This window comes from Sminthopsis crassicaudata, chromosome 1 (assembly GCF_048593235.1).
Source record: "Sminthopsis crassicaudata isolate SCR6 chromosome 1, ASM4859323v1, whole genome shotgun sequence".
NCBI classification, from domain to species: domain Eukaryota; kingdom Metazoa; phylum Chordata; class Mammalia; order Dasyuromorphia; family Dasyuridae; genus Sminthopsis; species Sminthopsis crassicaudata.
In genome coordinates, this window is record NC_133617.1 from 415,629,698 (window position 1) to 415,649,430 (window position 19,733).

The window sequence follows — 19,733 nt, forward strand, 5'->3', positions numbered from 1 at the left end:
ATAATTTAATATTCTCCATTCTTAAGGGAGTAAGGGGAGGGAAAGAACATTTTTTTTCAGTAAGATCAGATTTGAGAAATTCAAAATTTTTAAGTCTTTTGATATTGAAAATTGACCACCCAGATAAAATGTATTTTTAGTTTTTATTATAGCTTTTTATTTACAAAACAAATGCATGAGTAATTTTTCAACATTGACTCTTGCAAAACCTTCTGTTCCAACTTTTCCCCTTCTTCCCTCTACCACCTCCCCTAGATAGCAAGTAATCCAATACATGTTAAACATGTTAAAGTATATTAAATCCAATATATGTATACATATTTATAAAGTTATCTTGCTGCACAAGAAAAAGTCAGATCTAGAAAGAAAGAAAAAAACCTGAGAAGGAAAACAAAACTGCAAGCAAATAATAGAGTTGTGGTCCACACTCATTTTCCATAATTCTCTCTCTTGGTGTAGCTGATTCTCTTCTTTACTGAACAATTGGAACTGGCTTAAATTGTCTCATTGTTGAAGAGACCCATACTAGATACAATTTAAGATAATCTAGAAGTAAAAGGAAATATGTACCAAATATGACTCAGTATTTGCATGCTATAAAGAGGTGTGGCTTCACTACACCCAGCCAAAGAACTCAGGGAAATGAGTAAACCACTACATAGAATTTCCAATCCCTCTATTTTTGTCTGCTTGCATTTTTGATTTCCTTCACAGGTTAATTGTATACTTTTTCAAAGTCAGATTCTTTTTGTGCAGCAAAATAACTGTATGGATATATATATATATATATATATATATATATATATATATAGTATTTAATGTATACTTTAGCATATTTAACATGTATTGATCTACCTGCCATCTGGGGGAAGGGAGTGGGGAGAAGGAGGGGAAAAATTGGAGCAAAAGGTTTTGCAACTGTCCATGATGAAAAATTACCCATGCATATATCTTGTAAATAAAAAGCTATTTTTAAAAAAGAGATGTGGCTTCTAAGTCATGCCTAGTATAAAAGTTGTTGAGAACACTGAAATTAGGAATTTGAGGAAATTCCTTGAAAATGGAATGGGAAGAAATATCTGGCTGAATCATAGGATCATAAGGAATAGCAAAGAACAATTATTTTACAGATGAAAAATCTTGAGCTCAGAGAAGTTTAGGACTTGCCCCAAATCCTACAGATAACATGTAAAATCTGTCACCTCTGCCTTCAAAGCCAGGACTCTTTCCATGGTATCACCCTGCCTTTTCCAGGGAAGGGGTGAGGAAGAAGTAAAAAAAATAATGTTGTCTATAATTAGACACTGCAAGTGATAAGTAACTAAGAAAGAGGTTGGGGGCAGTTGTGGGAGAAGATAAAGGACAGTTTCTATTCTGTATGCTCTTAGGGTAATTAGGAGAAAGTTTAAAAATGTATTTTATCAGCAAATGTATAATCCTAGTAAAATACTAGCTCTAGTAGTTCCTCACAACAGCGACTGTGGATGCTATGACTATATCTTTAAGAGGGAATAGAATTTTAAGAGTTTGGCAGTTAATCCATCTTTCTACGGTACTAACTGTGAAAGCTGGAAAGAGTAGAAGGACAACAAGGTCTAAGAACTTTTCTGAGAATTGTTGTAATTCTTAGTTTGTGAAGAAACATTATGTAGATACCCAGCTTGTTAAACTGTAGTTTGTGACCCCATATGGAGTCTCATAACTGAATGTGAAAGTCATAAAATTATGATTTATTATCAGTAAATGTTTGATTTGTATACCTATATACCAAGGGTCCCATAATAATTTCCTGGGTAAAAAGGAGTCATAATTGAAAAATATCTAAGAAACTCTGCTGTAGAAAATTCCTAAGAACAGATTTTAATTGGCATGCTGAGAAGACTGTTACAGGTACAGAGATGGTCTCAAATCTACATATCTTGCCCCAAACTCTCCTGATCTTCAATGTCGCATATCCAACTGCCTTTCAGACAATTCAAACTGGGATGTCAGGAGACATATTAAAGGCAAAATGTCCAAAATAGAACTCAACTTTTCCCCCTAACTCCTCCCCACTCCTACCTCCCCTATTACTGTAAAGCAAGATTTCTTAAATTTTATTCTACTTATGATTCCTTTTTTACCCAAGAAATTTTTATGAGACCCCAGTGTAGATAAATAAAATAGGAATACAAATAAAATATTATTAAATCATAATTTTGTGATATCCAAATTCAGTAAGATTCCATATACAAGCCACAGTTTAAGAAGCTGGATTGGAGAGGACATTATCTTCCTAGTCCCTCATATTAACAAACTACAAGTCATCCTGGGACTGTTATATCAAATAATATTTGTAAATATCTCCCACATCTCAACCACCTTTGCACCATCTCTTAGAATACTACTCTCCTCTGATACTGCCACATGCCCACTAACTAGCCTGCTGATGTATCTGTTTGCCTCAAGTTTCTTCCCACTCCACACCATCTTCCATTCAGCTACCAGAGTGATGTTCTTAAAACCAAGATCAGATCATGTCACTCTCCTACTCAGTAAAGTGGTTCCTTGTTGCCTTCAGGAAAAAATACAAAATGTTCTTAGGCATTCAAAGAAAGCCCTTTTTAACCTAATCCCCTCTTTTCAAGTTTTACTCTCCAATATGTATTCTTCAATACAGTGACACTAGATCTGGGAACGCTTTCCTCCTTCTACTCTATCCACTGACCTCCGTGGCTTCCATTAAATCCCAACTAAAGTCCCATCTTTTACTGGAAGGCTTCCTCAATTCTTAATTCTAATTATTTCTAAGACTACATAAAATTTGTCTTGTATCTATATTTGTTTACATATTGTCTCCCCCATTTAATTGTAAGCTCCTTAAAGGCAGGGACTTTTTATATCCCTGGCACTTAGCACAGTGCATGGCACATAGTAAGTGCTTAATAAATATTTATGGATTTTTTAGGTGCCTTGCCTTAGTGTGACTTTTTTTTTTTTTTGCAGCTGATACATTTTTTATTATTACTAAATTGCTAATAAATTGTATAGCTAGTAATATTTATTTAAATTTAAGAGATTGGGGAGTTTGTTTGCTATAGAGATGAGCAATGATGTAAAGAAGAGAAAGTTGGGTCAGCTAGGTGGGCAGTGGATAGAGCACCAGCCCTGAAGTCAGGAGGACTTGAGTTCAAATCTGGTCTTAGATACTTAACACTTCCTGGCTATGTGACCCTGGGTAAGTCACTTAACCCCAAATGCCTCAGCAAAAAAAAAAAAAAAAAAAAAAAAAAAATTATCTTGTTTACTTAATAAGTAACTTGTTATAAACTAAAGTGGAAGCTTAGAGCTAATTAATGAGAATGTTAAAATTTTTAGTAGTTAGTGAGATATTAGAACATATGACCTTAAAAGCCTTGGAACTCAGAATGAGAGAATAAATAAGAGGGTGAGGGATAAAGATAAAGGAAAAAAATTATTATATACCTAATATGTATCTTCTGGGCATTGTGCTAATCCTTTTACAAATATTATTTGATACAACAGTCCCCTGAGGTAGCTTCTATTATTATTTCCAATTTACAGTTGAATAAACTAAAACAAAGGTCAAGTCACTTGCCTGGGATTACACATATAGGGTACTCAACCCTATATGCATTGTAACATTGGGATACAGCTCTAATATGAATAAGAAGTGGAAGAGTAAAGGGAGTGGTGGTGAAGACTGAATTGTTACCATCTACATCCAGAGAGAGAGCTATGGAGACTGAATTTGGATCAAAACATAGTATTTTCACCTTTTAGTTGTTGTTTGCTTGCTTTTATTTCTTTTTCTTTCTTGTATTTTATTTTCTCCTTTTCATTTTATTTTTCTTGTGCAGCATGATGAATATAGAACTATGTTTAGAAGAATTGCACATGTTTAGCCTATATTGGATTGCTTGCTGTCTAAGGGAGATGGGGAGGGAAGGAGAAAATTTTGGAACAAAAGCTTTTGCAAAGGTAAATATTGAAAACTCTTTTTGCATGTATTTGAAAAAGTGAAAAGCTGTTATAAAAAGATTGAATTGTTATAAAATAAGAAAGGCTTTAGCTGTGATAAGCAGGATTAACTGTGTTTGGGAAGGAAGATTGGACTATTAAAAAACAAGACAAAGAAGATGACATTTTGTGCCCTGCCCCCCAAAAAACTAATGTAAAAAGATCTAATGTAAGAAAAAAACACACATAATTTATACCTTTGAAATCAAACATAATTTATAACCTTGATATTAATGGGCTTAGCTCATCAATAAGAGAGAAAAAAATTGTAAGTAAAAAACCCAAAACTTAATTTTCTGCTTACAAAAATATAGCTAAAGCATAAGGATTCATATGGGTTCTAAGTACAGGGATGAAATAAAATATGTTTTAGCTAAATCCAAAAAAGCAGAACTGAGAATCATGATTTTGGATAAGACTAGAGCAATTATAAATACCATGAAGATTATATTATAATCATTTTTCATGAGATAATATCAATAACAAATGTAAATAGCACAACTAAGTTCTTCAAGGAAACATCTTTCCTGAAATCTTTTAGCTGAAATGTTAAAAAAAAAAAAACCAAAAAAAAAAAACCAATCTAGTTAGTAAAACACTAATTCTATAGGACTTTGACATTCTTCTATAGGAAATAGATAAGTAAATCCAACAGATAAATAAAAAGAAAATTATAGATGAGTAAAATATTGGGAAAATTGGATTTGAAAGACACAAATTTACAGATTAAAATAATAGTGAATATACATACTTTGCAGCATCCCAGAGAATTTGCACATAAAAACTTGATCAGTTGATAGGACACAAAGAACTGATGCAAAGTAGATATCTCATTTAAAGATATTTCATATTCTACTTCTGGTTTCCTTGGGGAAAGTCTGTAGAAATATAAAGCAAAGGACCTAGGGAGAAAAAGGAACAGACATTAAGCTAAAGGAGGAAATGATGTGCTTAAAGAAGTAGAAGATTGTTGTTAAGATTGATGAAGTTTGGATTTGGGGTACCCAAATGAAATTAGGGTTTCTGGTGGTCAGGGGGTTAAATAAGGTCTAGTGGCAGGTTCGAGGTTCAGGGAGTCAAATGGAGCTCCCCTGTAACCCCTCAGAATTCGGTGCAAGGATAGGAAGTTAAATGAGGTCTAGTGGTGGCACAAGCAGTTCTCTGTAAAGGAATGTACAGACCCGAAAACCTAGATTGATAAAAGAGGTTTATTATGGGGATTGGAAGTTAGGTTAAAGTCTAATTAAGGAAATGAGCGAGGGTAAAGAGAGGAGGCACTGGAAACAGTATTCCATGGACAAGAGACCTTTGGCATGTCAAGTGTAGGGTTGCAAAGAGAGGGTTTTAGTTTGGCTCTTTTATAATAGGGACCTTTGGCTACAAGCTGAAGGGGGCTCATGGGTGGGTTTCAGTCAGGGCTAAAATTTGAATTGAATTCATTGGGTTTTGGGACTGAGCAGACTCCACCCAGATAACAAAGATGAACCTGTTTGTGCTTGGGGTGGAGTTCCCTCACTGAAGAAGAGTTGAAGGAGGATTTCTCCTTTAAGAATTTTCAGTTTTGGGATTCCTTCTTCAAGATGAGGTAAGTTATACAAGTTGGCAAAATGAGAAGAAAAGAGAATGAGATTTGGAAAAAGAATTGCTAAAAGAGTACTAATAAGTGAGAAACAAGAGTCATCATTCTGGTGTTAAAAAGCTCATGAGCAATTTGATAATGTTAGTTCTCCAAAGGACCTCCTAGAAGAAAGACAAGAACAGAGCATTTCATTTTGAATAAAAAAAGAAAAATTTTAAATTACCCACACTGATTCTGAAATGTTTGCTTTTCTTTGTATCTATTTAAAAGTTTAGGTTTATGCCATTATTAGAAAATAAGGTAAAGAAACTCAAGGATGAAATAGTCCTTTTTAAAAAAGGAAGAGAGGGAGAGAGGGGGGAGGGAAGGGAGGGGAGGAAAGAAAGAAGGGAGGGAAAGAGAAAGAATGAAGAAAGTAAGGAAGAGAGGGAGGGAGGGAGGGAGGAAGGAAAGTAAGGGAAGAAAGGAAAAGGGGAAGAGGAAAAGGAAAAAAAGGAAAAGAGAAACAAATTATCTAGTTTTCTGGAAACCCTGCTTTTCCTCTTCCCTTATAAGCCATCCTAGGTAAACATTTAAAATGGTATAGTACTTCTTTTTCCAGAGAACCCCACAAGATCATAGGCTAAGAATTGAAGTGATCAGAAAAGCAAGATAATCCCTGCTCTTTAAGAAGCTCTAATCCAAATAGGAATTAGTGTGAAGTACGGGCTAGCTCTCTGGAGGGCTTTAGAAGGGTCAGCCAGAGTCAGGATAAATCAAAGTCCTTGATCTTTAGGGGGAGAAGTTGAAGAGGCAGCCAAGCAAAATCCTGGATTCTTGAGTTCAGAGCCACCAGCCTCCCTCCTCCTCATCCTGCCACAAAGTGACTCTCTGGCCCCTCTCTCACCCTGCCCTCAAATCCTAGTCCAATATTATTTTAACACCAAATATTTAGTAACACCAAAAAATGAGAAGAGCCATTTATACAAACATAGAGTCATTATCTCACATTGAATAGGTAATTAGCCTTAAGTGGCTGGTTGCTTGATTCAAGCATACCTTTTTCAGAGTTTCAGCCCTCTACAATTAAGAGTTCATATATTAGTTCAGTTTGCACAGTAGATAGGCTTGGAATGAGGTGACATTGTTCTATGTATTGGAGACAGAAATATTTTTAAAAGAGACAGTTCCTGACTTCAAGAAATTTATATTTTAATGGGGAAGATAATACAAAAAGGAAGGGTATTCTGATGTGGGAAGGTAGAAGAGAGAGATAGATACTAGTGTGTGAAAGGTTCTAGTCCAGATGAGGAGGAGCATGTCAGTGAAGCAGGCAAATATGAGAAGAAAAGGCCTTTGGGGGATGGCTAGATGGGATTAAATGAAGCTGAGACATAGTCAAGATTTTGATAGCCCAGTTGATAGAGTGGGCTAAGTCATCAATTAGGGCCTAGAATCTAGAAGAACTAAGTACTATTCTTAATAAAATGATATCTATTTCTCCTAAAGTATTTCTTTAGGTTTTTAACATTAATTATGTATACTGGCCACCTTGCTGTTCCTCATATGAGACACTCCATGTTCTAATCTTTCTGCGTTTTCGTTGATTGTCCCACATGTCTTGAATACTCTCTCTTCTCATTTCCAATTTTTATCTTCCCTGGCTTCAAAGCCAGTTAAACATTCCATTTTCTACAAGATACATTTCTTGATCCATCATTATTAGTAGTACCTTCTAAGATTATTTCCAATTTATCCTCTAACATAGTTCTTTGACTGTAATTGTTTTTTCCATGAGACTGTGAACTCTTTGAAAGCAGGAACTTTATTTTTTGCCTTTCTTTGTATCCTCACAATTAATAGAATCTATGGTGTATGGAATGCTTGTTGACTGACTGATATGCTGCTATATGAATATCAATACTCTTTACTCTTTTTGACAATGAAGTGTTCATCCTTCCATATCTTACAGTAAGAAACTGTATTTTGTTAATATTGTATGAGTTTTTGTTAGACTATTTTACAGATCCATTATGGTCCTTTTATGTTCTTAAAATCTTGGAAAGACTTACATAAACTGATGCTGAGTTAAGTGAGCAGAATTAGGAGAACATTATACATAGTAACAGCAAGAGTATTTGCAGATCAACTAGATTTAGCTCTTCTCAGCAATACAGTGATCTAAGACAATTCTAGTAGACTTGAATTGAAAAAGGCCATCTGCATCCAGAGAGAGAATTGTGAAGACTGAATGCAGATCAAAGTATACTATTTTCACCTTTTTTGTTTGCTTTTTCTTTCTCATGAGTTTTCTTTTCTGTTCCTATGTTTCTTTCATAACATAACATGGAAATGTGTTTTAAATGATTGTGCATGTCAGATTGCTGTCTGTGTTGAGGGGAGGCAAGGGAGGGAATATTGAAAACTGTCTTTACATTTAACTGAAAAAAATAAAATACTTTTGAATATAATTTTTTTAAAAAAATGACTATTGCTTTGTTAATTCCTAATTCAATTTTGTTTCAGGATGGTAACCCCTTGATCTATATAATCACAGACTTCTCTTTGCATAAGCATAGTGTGCCTGGCTTGGAGAAGGCCAAAGTATTTGTAGATATTACCTTCGTTTTTCTGTACAATGTGACCTCCATATTTACATTTGAAACCTTCATACTTTATCTTTCCTTGTTATATTTTAAGAGCTTTATACTTATCTAGTCCAGATAACATTTTTTTTTAATATTGGGGAAATATCCTGTGAATTGAATAATCCATTTAATGTATTTTTAGTGAATCAATGGACATCAAGTGATTAGTAAAGTCTTTTGGTTATATTCCCTCTTTAATTTGGAAGCCATACTGAGTCTTACCTAGGAATAAGAAATTTAAGGCTAATGGAATCATAAGGTTAAACTCTCTGAAAAATGACACATTCTGTGTTAGTTGTTATCCTTGATATTATTTTTGGGGGACAAGCTTTAAATAAAGAACATATTTTTTTATGTGAACACCTAATTATTTAGATTTCTCAGTTATTTTTTATGTTTGCAATATATGAATGAGCATGAGTTCTCTAATTTCTTTTAATGGATTACTTTAGTAGAAAGATTTACTAGTTATTGGGAAGGTTTTTTGAATGGAACTCTTTGATGGGAAGGGGTCTAAACTTTCAATTGCAAGCTAGATAGTGCCCTCCCATAAAAGAAAGTAAGAAGCTTTTATTCTGAACCCATCATAACTCTAGACTATTAGTATTAGCGTTATGGTAGATAGATATAATTCTAGTCCTCTACTCTTCTTGGAGATAGGCAAAGGAAGGAGCAAGGACACAGGGGTGGTTCTCTTTTTGCTTCCCATGAGGTTGGAAATTTCAACCTATTCTTGCAGATGAGATGAGCCATATTATATATCAGATATGTATCCATGACACACATAAGCTGATTGGTATATTTATATTACATAGCTACCAACTATATATATCAAATTTTGTAACCCCAATGCTTAGCACAATGCTGGGAATGTAGTGTTTAAATATTTTATTTACTGTTTTATAATTTTGACAGCTGCTACTGAAGATGTTATTGAATTGTTTCTGGATCGTCCATTACCTAGGAATAGGGCAAGATAAGCCATGAGTTTCTTGATCCACATGACAAAGCATGCTGCTCATGCCAGGTTTACTTTCTTTTGCCATAGTTAGGGAGGTAGGGCAATTTAAAGATCTTGGCCTCATACCTGAGTAAGAGTCTTAGCTGGACCAAAAGTCTTTTCATTATGTAGAGCTGAGATCAAAAGAGCTACTGAGTAACCAATATCATAAGGAAGTAGAGAAGTTTTTGTTTTTGTTTTTGTTTTTTTAAGTTATATATTAAATCCAATATGTATATATATATATATATATATGTATGTATATATATATATATATATATACACACATTTATATAGTTATCTTGCTGCACAAGAAAAATCGGATCTAGAAAGAAAAAAAAAAAAAGAACCTGAGAAGGAAAACAAAAATACAAGCAAACAATAATAGAAAGAGTGAAAATGCTATGTTGTGGTCCACACTCAGTTCCCATAATCCTCTCTCTCTGGGTGTAGATGGCTCTCTTCATTACTGAACAATTGGAACTGGTTTGAATCATCTCATTGTTGAAGAGAGCTACTTTCATCAGAATTGATGTTTGTATAGTCTTGTTGTTGCCATGTATAATGATCTCCTGGTTCTCTTCATTTCACTCAGCATCAGTTCATGTAAGTCTCTCCAGGTCTCTCTGAAATCATCCTGTTGGTCATTTCTTATAGAACAATAATATTCCATAACATTCATATACTACAATTTATTCAGCCATTCTCCAATTGACAGGCATCCATTCAGTTTCCAGTTTCTAGCCACTATGAAAAGGGCTGTTGCAAACATTTTTGCACATACAGGTGCAAAACCCCTCTCCCAAGAAGAGAAATTCTTAAGTACAGCAAAAATTATTTATTTAGTGCTATATCAATCAGTCTCCCAAGAAACTATTTTACCTAGAAAAAAATAACAAAATTCATCTGGAAGAACAAAAGGCCAAGAATTTCAAGGGAATTAATGAAAAAAAATGCAAATGAAGATGGCCTACTTGTACCAGATCTAAAGCTATATTATAAAGCAGCAGTTATTAAAACCATTTGGTACTGGCTAAGAAATAGACTAGTTGATCAGTGGAATAGGTTAGGTTCTAAGGACAAAATAGTCAATAACTTTAATAATTTAGTGTTTTGACAAACCCAAAGACCTTAGCTTTTGGAATAAGAATTCACTATTTGACAAAAACTGCTGGGAAAATGGAAACTAGTAAGGCAGAAATTAGGCACTGACCCACACCTAACACCGGAAACCAAGATAAGGTTGAAATGGGTTCATGATTTAGACATAAAGAATGATATTATAAACAAATTAGAAGAACATAGGATAGGTTACCTCTCAGATCTGTGGAAGAGGAAGGAATTTATGACCAAAGAAGAACTACAGATCATTATTGATCATAAAATAGATAATTTTGATTATACTAAGTTAAAAAGTTTTATACAAATTAATGCAGACAAGATTAGAAGGGAAGCAATAAATTGAGAAAACATTTTTATATTCAAAGGTTCTGATAAAGGTCTCATTTCTAAAATATATAGAGAATTAACTCAAATTTATAAGAATTCAAGCCATTCTCCAATTGGTCAATAAACCATTTTCAGATGGAGAAATTGAAACAATTTCAAGTTATATGAAAAGGTGCTCTAAATCACTAAATCAGAAATGTAAATTAAGACAATTCTGAGATACCACTACATACCTCTCAGATTGGCTAAGATGACAGGAAAAGATAATGATGAAGGGGATGCGGGAAAAGTGAGACATTGCTACATTGTTGGTGGAACTGTGAACGGATCCAACATATTAGAGAGTAGTTTGGAACTATGCCCAAAGAATTATCAAACTGTGCATACTCTTTGATTCAGCCGTGTTTCTACTGGGCTTATATCCCAAAGAGATCTTAAAGGAGGGAAAGGGACTCACATGTGCAAAAATGTTTGTGGCAGCCTTTTTTGTAGTGGCAAGAAATTAGAAACTTAATGGATGGCCATCAGTTGGGGAATGGCTGAATAAGTTATGGTATTTGAAAGTTATAAAATATTATTATTCTCTAAAAAATGACCAATAGAATGATTTCAGAGAGACCTGGAGAGACTTACATGAACTGATGCTGAGTGAAATGAGCAGAACCAGGAGATCATTATACATGGCAACAAACAAGACTATATGAACATCAATTCTGATGGGCATGGCTCTCTTCAAAATTGAGATGATTCAAACCAGTTCCACTTGTTCAGTGATGAAGAAAGCCAGCTATACCCAGAGACGGGACTGTGGGAACTAAATATGGTTCACTACATAGCATTTTCACTCTTTTTTGTTTGCTTGAATTTTATTTTGTTTCTCTTTCTTTTTTCCTTGTGTAGCACGATAATTGTATAAATATGTATACATGTCATATATTGAATTTAACATATATTTCTCCCATGTTTAACATATATTAGACTACTTGCTATCTAGGGGAGGGCTTTGGGGAAGGGGGGGATTGGAACACAGGGTTTTATAAGAACTAATGTTGAAGAATTGTCCATGCATATGTTTTGAAAGATAAAAAGCTTTATTTAAAAAAAAAAAGTATAGCAAAGATTACTAAGACCAGGATGTAATAATTTGAGAGGAGAACTTATATTAAATCAAGGTTCTATGAAAAGAATAAGTATTTAATATGGAAATAGACATAAGATCATAGGGTGCTAGCTATGCCTCCTTATTCTGATGAAGAAGATAGATGAAAATGCTATTTCAATCAATAATAGGCAGGTACCATCATTTTTTCAGTTACTCAGTCTAAAAAATTTAGACTCTAAAAGTCTACCCAGATTCTAAAAATTTAGTTATTTTTGATTCTTCCTTTTCATTCATCCTCCAGAGCTATTTAGTCACCAAATCCTATTGATTCTTCTGTTATAATGACTCTTGTAGCTTTCTTTTTGTAACCACTCATTTGGCACTTTCAATTAATAATAGTTTACTAAGTACTTATTACCATTACTTGAATATCATATAGTGTGCTCTAACCTTTGTAGCAGTCCACCAGGCCATGAAGAGCCTATCCAAGGTGCCTTTCAGGGGAATACTTTTTGCTTTTTTAGTTCAATACCTTTGCCCAAAATTCTGGGAACCTAATACCTAAACATCAATTCCTGGGAAATCCCAATACCAATCCCTTCCCCCCCCCCCATTTGCAAACCATTTGGCCACAATGAAGCAAAGACTATTTTTATGTAAAATAAATCAGAAGTGGGACTAGTTATTATTGTAGGGCTTATGGAAAGACAGGAATGTTAATGCTCTGTTGGTAGAGCTGTAAAGTGGTATAACTATTCTAGAAAGCAATACTGAGTTATATGAAGAAAGTGACTAAAACATCCATATGCTCTGATCCAGAGCCATTTGTCCCAATGAGGTCAATGTCAAAATAAAAAGCCTCATATAATATCACTATTTTTTGCAGTTCTTTTTGAAATATCAAAGAATTAGAAACAAAGTATATGCCCATTGGTAGAGAAATAACTAAATAAATACTGATACATCAATGTAATAAAATATGAGCAATAATTAACATAATGAATTCAGAGAAGTATGTGTGGAGTAAGATATGGTGAAGAACTTACAGATTTAAGCACTTATTGATCAGAGACTTCTAGCTAACATAAACCAGACCTATACGCCTCAGTCATGTGAAGGCCTAGACTGTCCAAATGGCATGAAGTGACCAAAGGTTGTAAATCACCTTGTTGGCTGCCTTCCACTAATCAAAATAGGGGAGTGCAGAATTGTATGACCAGTCACAACCCGTGGAGGGTGGGATTTTGGAGGTTCTTTGTCTGAAATGTATAAGAGTTGTGAACATTTTCAAGGGAGTGGCTCTCTCCTGCTGCGAATTTAGCTCATAGACCAGGATGGAATCCGCTTCTCGAGATTCTAATAAATAATTCTGCTTTTCTATGAGTGATCTCTGAGTAGTCATTTTTGGATAGGATTTTCTATCCCTCACAAGTAGGATAAGACTTACATGTATTGATGAAAAGTGAAGAGGGGAAAAGCTGAAAAATAATATGTACAATAAATAGAAAGCAATAACAAAATAGTTTAAAATGAATTATGTGAAAATATAATGACCAAATTTGGCCACAATGAAGAGTATGAGTAGATACCTTCTTCTCCCTTCCTTTCCAGAGGTGGAAGTCCATAGCCCATGGCTTTGTAATTACCATTTACCATCTGGCTTTTTTGATATGTATGTTAGTTTTGATGAACTTTTTTTCTTTTTCTTTCTTTCTTTCTTTCTTTTTTTTTTTTTAAATAAGAGATGGCTCTCTGAGAGCAAGAAGGGATGGAGTACAGAAAGAAATGTAAAAACAAAAATTATCAATAAAATTCATTTTAAAATTATTTAATCAGAAGAAGAGAGAAAGAAAAAGAAAAATACCTGTAAATAACCACAATTCTGAATGTTCCTCTTAACAGTTGAATGTTTCTCTAACAGTTCTGCTCACTAGTTGGATATATATTAGCTTCTTCCTAACGCTCCTTGATTATAGCTTTACATATGAGGTAAATGGTACAGGAGAATGAGTGCTGGACTAAGATCTTAGGAAACTTAGATTTGCTACCATTCAATATCTGCAAGAATTTGAGCTAGTTCCTTCTTCCCTTCCCTATTTCTCACTTTTCTAATCTTTAAAATAAGGATGATAATAACACTTATGCTACTTACCTCATAGGGTGTTGTGAGAATCAGATGAAATGTCACATACTTTGAAATTATAAAAAATTATAACAATATTAGGTAGGGATGCACTGGAGCCAGTTCTTATCTTCTCAGGAGAGCAAACTGTTAAATTTTCAGCGTGAGCATTTATACTTAGGAAATCAGGGTTTAATGTGTTGTTAGTCTCAAAAATGAAAAGGGAAAACTATCCACCAATGAAGAGGAATCTAGAGCAATTATCAGGAGTTACTTTGCTTAACTTTATGCCAATAACTTTGATCTTAACCTAAGTGAAATGGAAGAATACCTACAAAAATATAGTTTGCCCAGATTAACAGAAGAGGAAATAAATTACTTAAATAGTTCCATTTTAGAAAAATAAATAGAACAAGCTATTAATCAACTCCCTAAGAAAAAATCCCCAGGACTAGATGGATTTACATGTGGATTCTACCAAATGTTTAAAGAACAATTAACTCCAGTACTAGATAAACTATTTGAAAAAATAGGGAATGAAGGACTCCTACAAAACTCCTTTTATGATACAGACATGGTACTGATTACCTAAACCAGATAGGTTGAAAACAGAGAAAGAAAATTATAGACCAATCTCCCTAATGTATATTGATGCAAAAATCTTAAACAAAATGTTAGCAAAGAGATTACAGATAATCATCCCAGAATAATACACCACGACCAAGTAGGATTTATATGAGGAATGCAGGGCTGGTTCAATATTAGGAAAACTATTAACATAATAACCAAATTAATAAAAACCATATGATTATCATAATAGATGCAGAAAAATAATTTGATAAAATCCAACACCCATTCCTATTTAAAAAAACACTAGAGAGTATAGGAATAAATGGACTTTTCCTTAAAATAGTTAGAAGCATCTATTAAAAACCATCAGCAAGCATCATATGTAATGGGGATAAACTAGAACCATTCCCAATAAGATCAAGGGTAAAACAAGGTTGCCCACTATCACTATTACTATTCAATATTGTATTAGAAATGCTAACTTTGGTAATAAGAGAAGAAAAAGAGATTAAAAGAATTAGAGTAGGTAATGAGGAAACCAAATTATCACTCTTTGCAGATTATATGATGGTATACTTAGAGAACCTCAGAGAATCAACTAAAAAGCTATTAGAAATAATCCACAACTTTAGCAAAGTCTCAGATACAAAATAAATCCACATAAATCATCAGCATTCTTATAAAATCACTAACAAAATCCACCAGCAAGAGATACAAAGAGAAATCCCATTTAAAATAGCTGTTGATAATATAAATATAAAAGATTTGGGAATTTATCTGCCAAGAGAAAGTCAGGAATCATATAAGCAAAACTACAAAACACTTTCCCCACAAATCAAATCAGATCTAAGCAACTGGAAAAATATCAAGTGCTTTTGGATAGGTTAAACAATATAATAAAGATGACAATACTCCCTAAACTAATCTATTTATTTAGTGCTATATCAATCAAACTCCCAAGAAACTATTTTACTAAAGAAGGAAAAATAACAAAATTCATCTGGAAGAACAAAAGGTCAAGAATTTCAAAGGAATTAATGAAGAGAAAAGCAAATGGAGGTAGCCTAACTATACCAGATCTAAAACTATATTATAAAGCAGTGGTCATCAAAACCATTTGGTACTGGCTAAGAAATAGACTGGTTGATCAGTAGAATAGGTTAGGCTCACAGAACAAAATAGCCAATGACTTATAACAATTTAATATTTGACAAACCAAAAAGTCCCAGCTTTTGGGATAAGAATTCACTATTTGACAAAAACTGCTGGGAAAATTGAAAACTAGTATGGCAGAAAGTAGGCATAGATCACATCTACCACCGTATACCAAGATAAAGTTGAAATGGATTCATGATGTAGACATAAAGAATGATATTATAAACAAATTAGAATATAAGACAGTTTATCTCTCAGATTTGTGGAGGATGAAGGAATTTGTGACCAAAGAAGAACTAGAGATAATTATTGATCATAAAATAGATAATTTTGATTATATTACGTTAAAAAGTTTTTGTACAAGCAAAACAAATGCAGACAAGATTAGAAGGGAAGCAATAAACTGGGAAAACATTTTTACTTCCAAAGGATCTGATAAAGGCCTCATTTTAAAAATATATAGAGAATTGACTCAAATTTATAATACTTCAAGCCATTCTCCAATTGATAAATGATCAGGATATGAACAGACAATTTTCAGATGAAGAAATTGAAACTATTTGTAGCCACATGAAAAGGTGCTCCAAATCACTATTGATCAGAGAAATGCTAATCAAGACAACTCTGAGATATCACTACACACCTGTCAGATTGGCTAAGATGACAGGAAAAAATAGTGACAAATGTTGGAGGGAACATTGATACATTATTGGTGGAGTTGTGAACAGATCAACCATTATGGAGAGCAGTTTGGAACTATGCTCAAAAAGTTATCAAACTATGCATACCCTTTGATCAAGCAGTGTTTCTATTGGGCTTATATCCCAAAGAGATCTTAAAGGAGGGAAAGGGACCTGTATGAGCAAGAATATTTGTGGCAGCTCTCTTTGTAGTGGCCAGAAACTGGAAACTGAGTGGATGTCCATCAATTGAAGAATGGCTGAATAAATTATGGTATATGAATGTTATGGAATCTTATTGTTCTGTAAGAAATGACCAATAGACTGATTTCAAAAAGGCCTGGAGAGACTTATATGAATTGATGCTGAGTAAAATGAGCAGGACCAGGAGATCATTATATACTTCAACAACAGGACTATATGATGATCAATTCAGATGGGTTCTCTTCAACAATGAGATCATTCGGACCAGTTCCACTTGTGCAGTGATGAAGAGAGCCAATCTACAGCCAGAGAGAGAACCATGGGAGCAGAGGGTGGAACACAGCATAGCATTCTCATTCTCTGTTATTATTTGCTTGCCTTTTGTTTCTTTTTTTCTCAGTTTTTCTTTTTGTTCCTTCTTGATCTGATTTTTCTTGTGCAACGGGATGGCTGTGTGAATATATATACACATATTAGATCTGGCATGTATTTCAGCATATTTAGTATATATTGGACTGCCTGTTGGGTGGGGGAGGGAAGGGTGTAAGAAGAGGAAAATTTGTGGCAGGGGCTTATGCAGGGGTCGATGTTGGAAAAATTACCCATGTATTTGCTTTGTGAATAAAAAGCTCTAATTTTTAAAAAATAAGGCAAAGATAGAAAGAATTCACCAATTATATCCTGAAAGGAAGCATGAAAGGAAAAAATCCCAGAAATGTCACAGAGTTCCCATGCCAATGAAAAAAATGCTATGAGCATTCAGAAAAAAGAATGCAAAAAAGAATGATAGCTCGAGTCTAATAGATATTAGTGCTAATGCCGCTGAGTCAATTAGGTGAATTAGGAGGTGACTAGCAGTGGTATTAGCTTTAGTCTTACTGCTAAGGCAAGTGGTTGAATAAGCAGACTAATTGTTTCAATAAAGATTAGTGTAGGGATTAGAGGTGTTGGTGTACCTAGTGGCAAGAAATGGGCGAGTGAAGCTTTAGGTTTATTACGAAAACCTATTACTACTGTTCCTATTCAAAGAGGGATAGCTATGCCAAGGTTCATTGAGAGTTGTGTAGTTGGGGTAAATGAGTAGGGAAGAAGACCTAGGAGATTTGTTATTGCAATAAATAGAATTAGGGATATAAGTATAAGGATTCATGACCAACCAAGTTTATTATGCATTGATATTATTTGCTTAGTGATTAGCCTGATGAGTCAGATTTGAAGAATTTGTATTCCGTTTGGAAATCAACAGTTTAAGCATTGAAAAGATTAGACAAGAGAATAGGATGATAATAGGTAGGGTGGAAATGCCTATGATACTGGGACAGATAAAAGGGGCAAATAGATTTCGTTCATTTTTTTTCTCTCAAGGGAAAGGGATTTCTGGGAGTCTGATCAGTTCTTCTGGTGGATAAATATAAATTATTTCTATACTGATGATTTGAAGTTGAAATGTGCAGAAAATTCCAAATAGAGTGAAGCTAATTACATGCAGTCAAGTTGAAGTGTCTAATTGTGGCATAGGCTTTGAGGAGGTGCTAAGCTCTAATAATACTTAAGTACTACATTCAATTCTCAAAGAGGTTTGTATTATGTGTGATCAGTTTTCAAAATACTTGAGGGTGGATATCTCTAAAAAAGCTACAACCAGAGGGGCAGCTAGGTGGTACAGTGGATAGAGGACCAGCCCTGAATTCAGGAAGACCTGAGTTCAAATCTGGTCTCAGACACTTAACGCTTCCTAGCTGTGTGACCTTGGGCAAGTCACTTAACCCCAGCCTCAGGGAAAAAAAAAAATTAAAATTAAAAAGCTACAACCAGGATCGCACAAGACCTGGAAGCTTCTACCAAAAACTAGAGGAAATCTTGGAATATAGTATTTCTTTTCTTTCTTTGTTTTTTTTTTTTTTTTTTTTTTTTTTTTGCTGAGGCAATTGGGGTCAAGTGACTTGTCCAGAGTCATACAGTTAGTAAGTCTTCAGTTTCTGAGATCAGACAGGGCTGCTACTCTACCCCCTGCGCCATCTAGCTGCCCCCAAAGATAGTATTTCAAAAAACAAAAGAGATAGGATTACAAACAAGAATAATTTTTCCTGCAAAACTGAGTATAATCTTACAAGAAAATAAAATATCAATGTAATAAAGGATTTTTAAACATTTCTGATGAAAAGATTAGAGTTGAATAGGAACTTTGAAATACAAATGCAAGTCCAAAGAAACCTAGAAAACTACTCATAATGACTTCCTTCCTTTCAGTGGTGAAACTCCTAGCCTGGGTTCCTATTGATTTTTGCTGACTTGGGGAAAATAAAAAGTCATAAATCAAGTATATGTCTTTTGGTGGAAATTTTTTTTTCTTGAAAAGAACAATTAATTCTAGTAATGGACAAATTTATAGACAACACAATCTCTTCGTTAAACAATATTTGTCAGTGCCAAGATTATGAAACCTGGAATTTAATTTTGTTTTACCTATTGGTGACCTTAGACAAGTCAACAGATATCTGTTAGATGCCTACTTTGTTCCAACACTGTCCTAAGCAATTGGAAATAAAAAAAGAGGGCAAAAACAAAAACTTTGACAGAAACTATTCTTCCATGTGTACTGTCAATAGCATATCTTTCATGATTTTGTTAAATGAAACCTGTTTCATACTTGATAGTGATAATGAGTATTCTTAACCAGTTTTCTCTGTGATTGTATCTATCAGGAAATCTCTTGAATGGTCATAGCAGACATGAGGGATACTTAAAAAAAAAAAAAAAAAAAACAAAGAAAAACGAAAACACAACAATCCCTGCTCTTAAGGTTCTCAGAGTCTAAAGGTAAATTACCTCTCTTTGCCATTAAAATAATGTATTAAGAATATCTGCTTCTGATTTATAGAAACATTTGTAAATAATTAAAAATATTTTGGTCATTTGAGCATGAGTCTCTTTAAGCTCTAAATCTATAATCTTATTTATGCAATTTTGAATGGGTTCTCGGTTTTTTTTTCAAGATCCTATAATTTTATAATCTTATGACCTATTGTTTAACAAAGCCTCAGGTCTATACTACAATATTGTTTCTGGGTTATTTCAATTGAATTAATATTCACTTATAGTTTGTGTGTAAGAAAGATAGTATGCCAGGTGCCAAAGATTCAAAGAAAAAAATAGTCTCTGCCTCCAAGATGTTACATTCTACTTATGTGATACAGTACATATAGACATAAAGAAATAGAAATT

At 33.8% G+C, this 19,733-nt stretch overlaps 1 long non-coding RNA gene across 1 annotated transcript in view; it reads left to right on the forward strand.

Moving 5' to 3' along the window:
• LOC141550020 (uncharacterized) overlaps nucleotides 1–19,301 on the forward strand; it is a 35,526-nt gene extending 16,225 nt beyond the window's left edge. The window contains exon 3 of the long non-coding RNA XR_012484482.1: nucleotides 19,214–19,301. This is a non-coding gene — a long non-coding RNA (uncharacterized LOC141550020). The remainder of the gene's footprint in view (nucleotides 1–19,213) is intronic.
• Nucleotides 19,302–19,733: the final 432 nt, after the last annotated feature.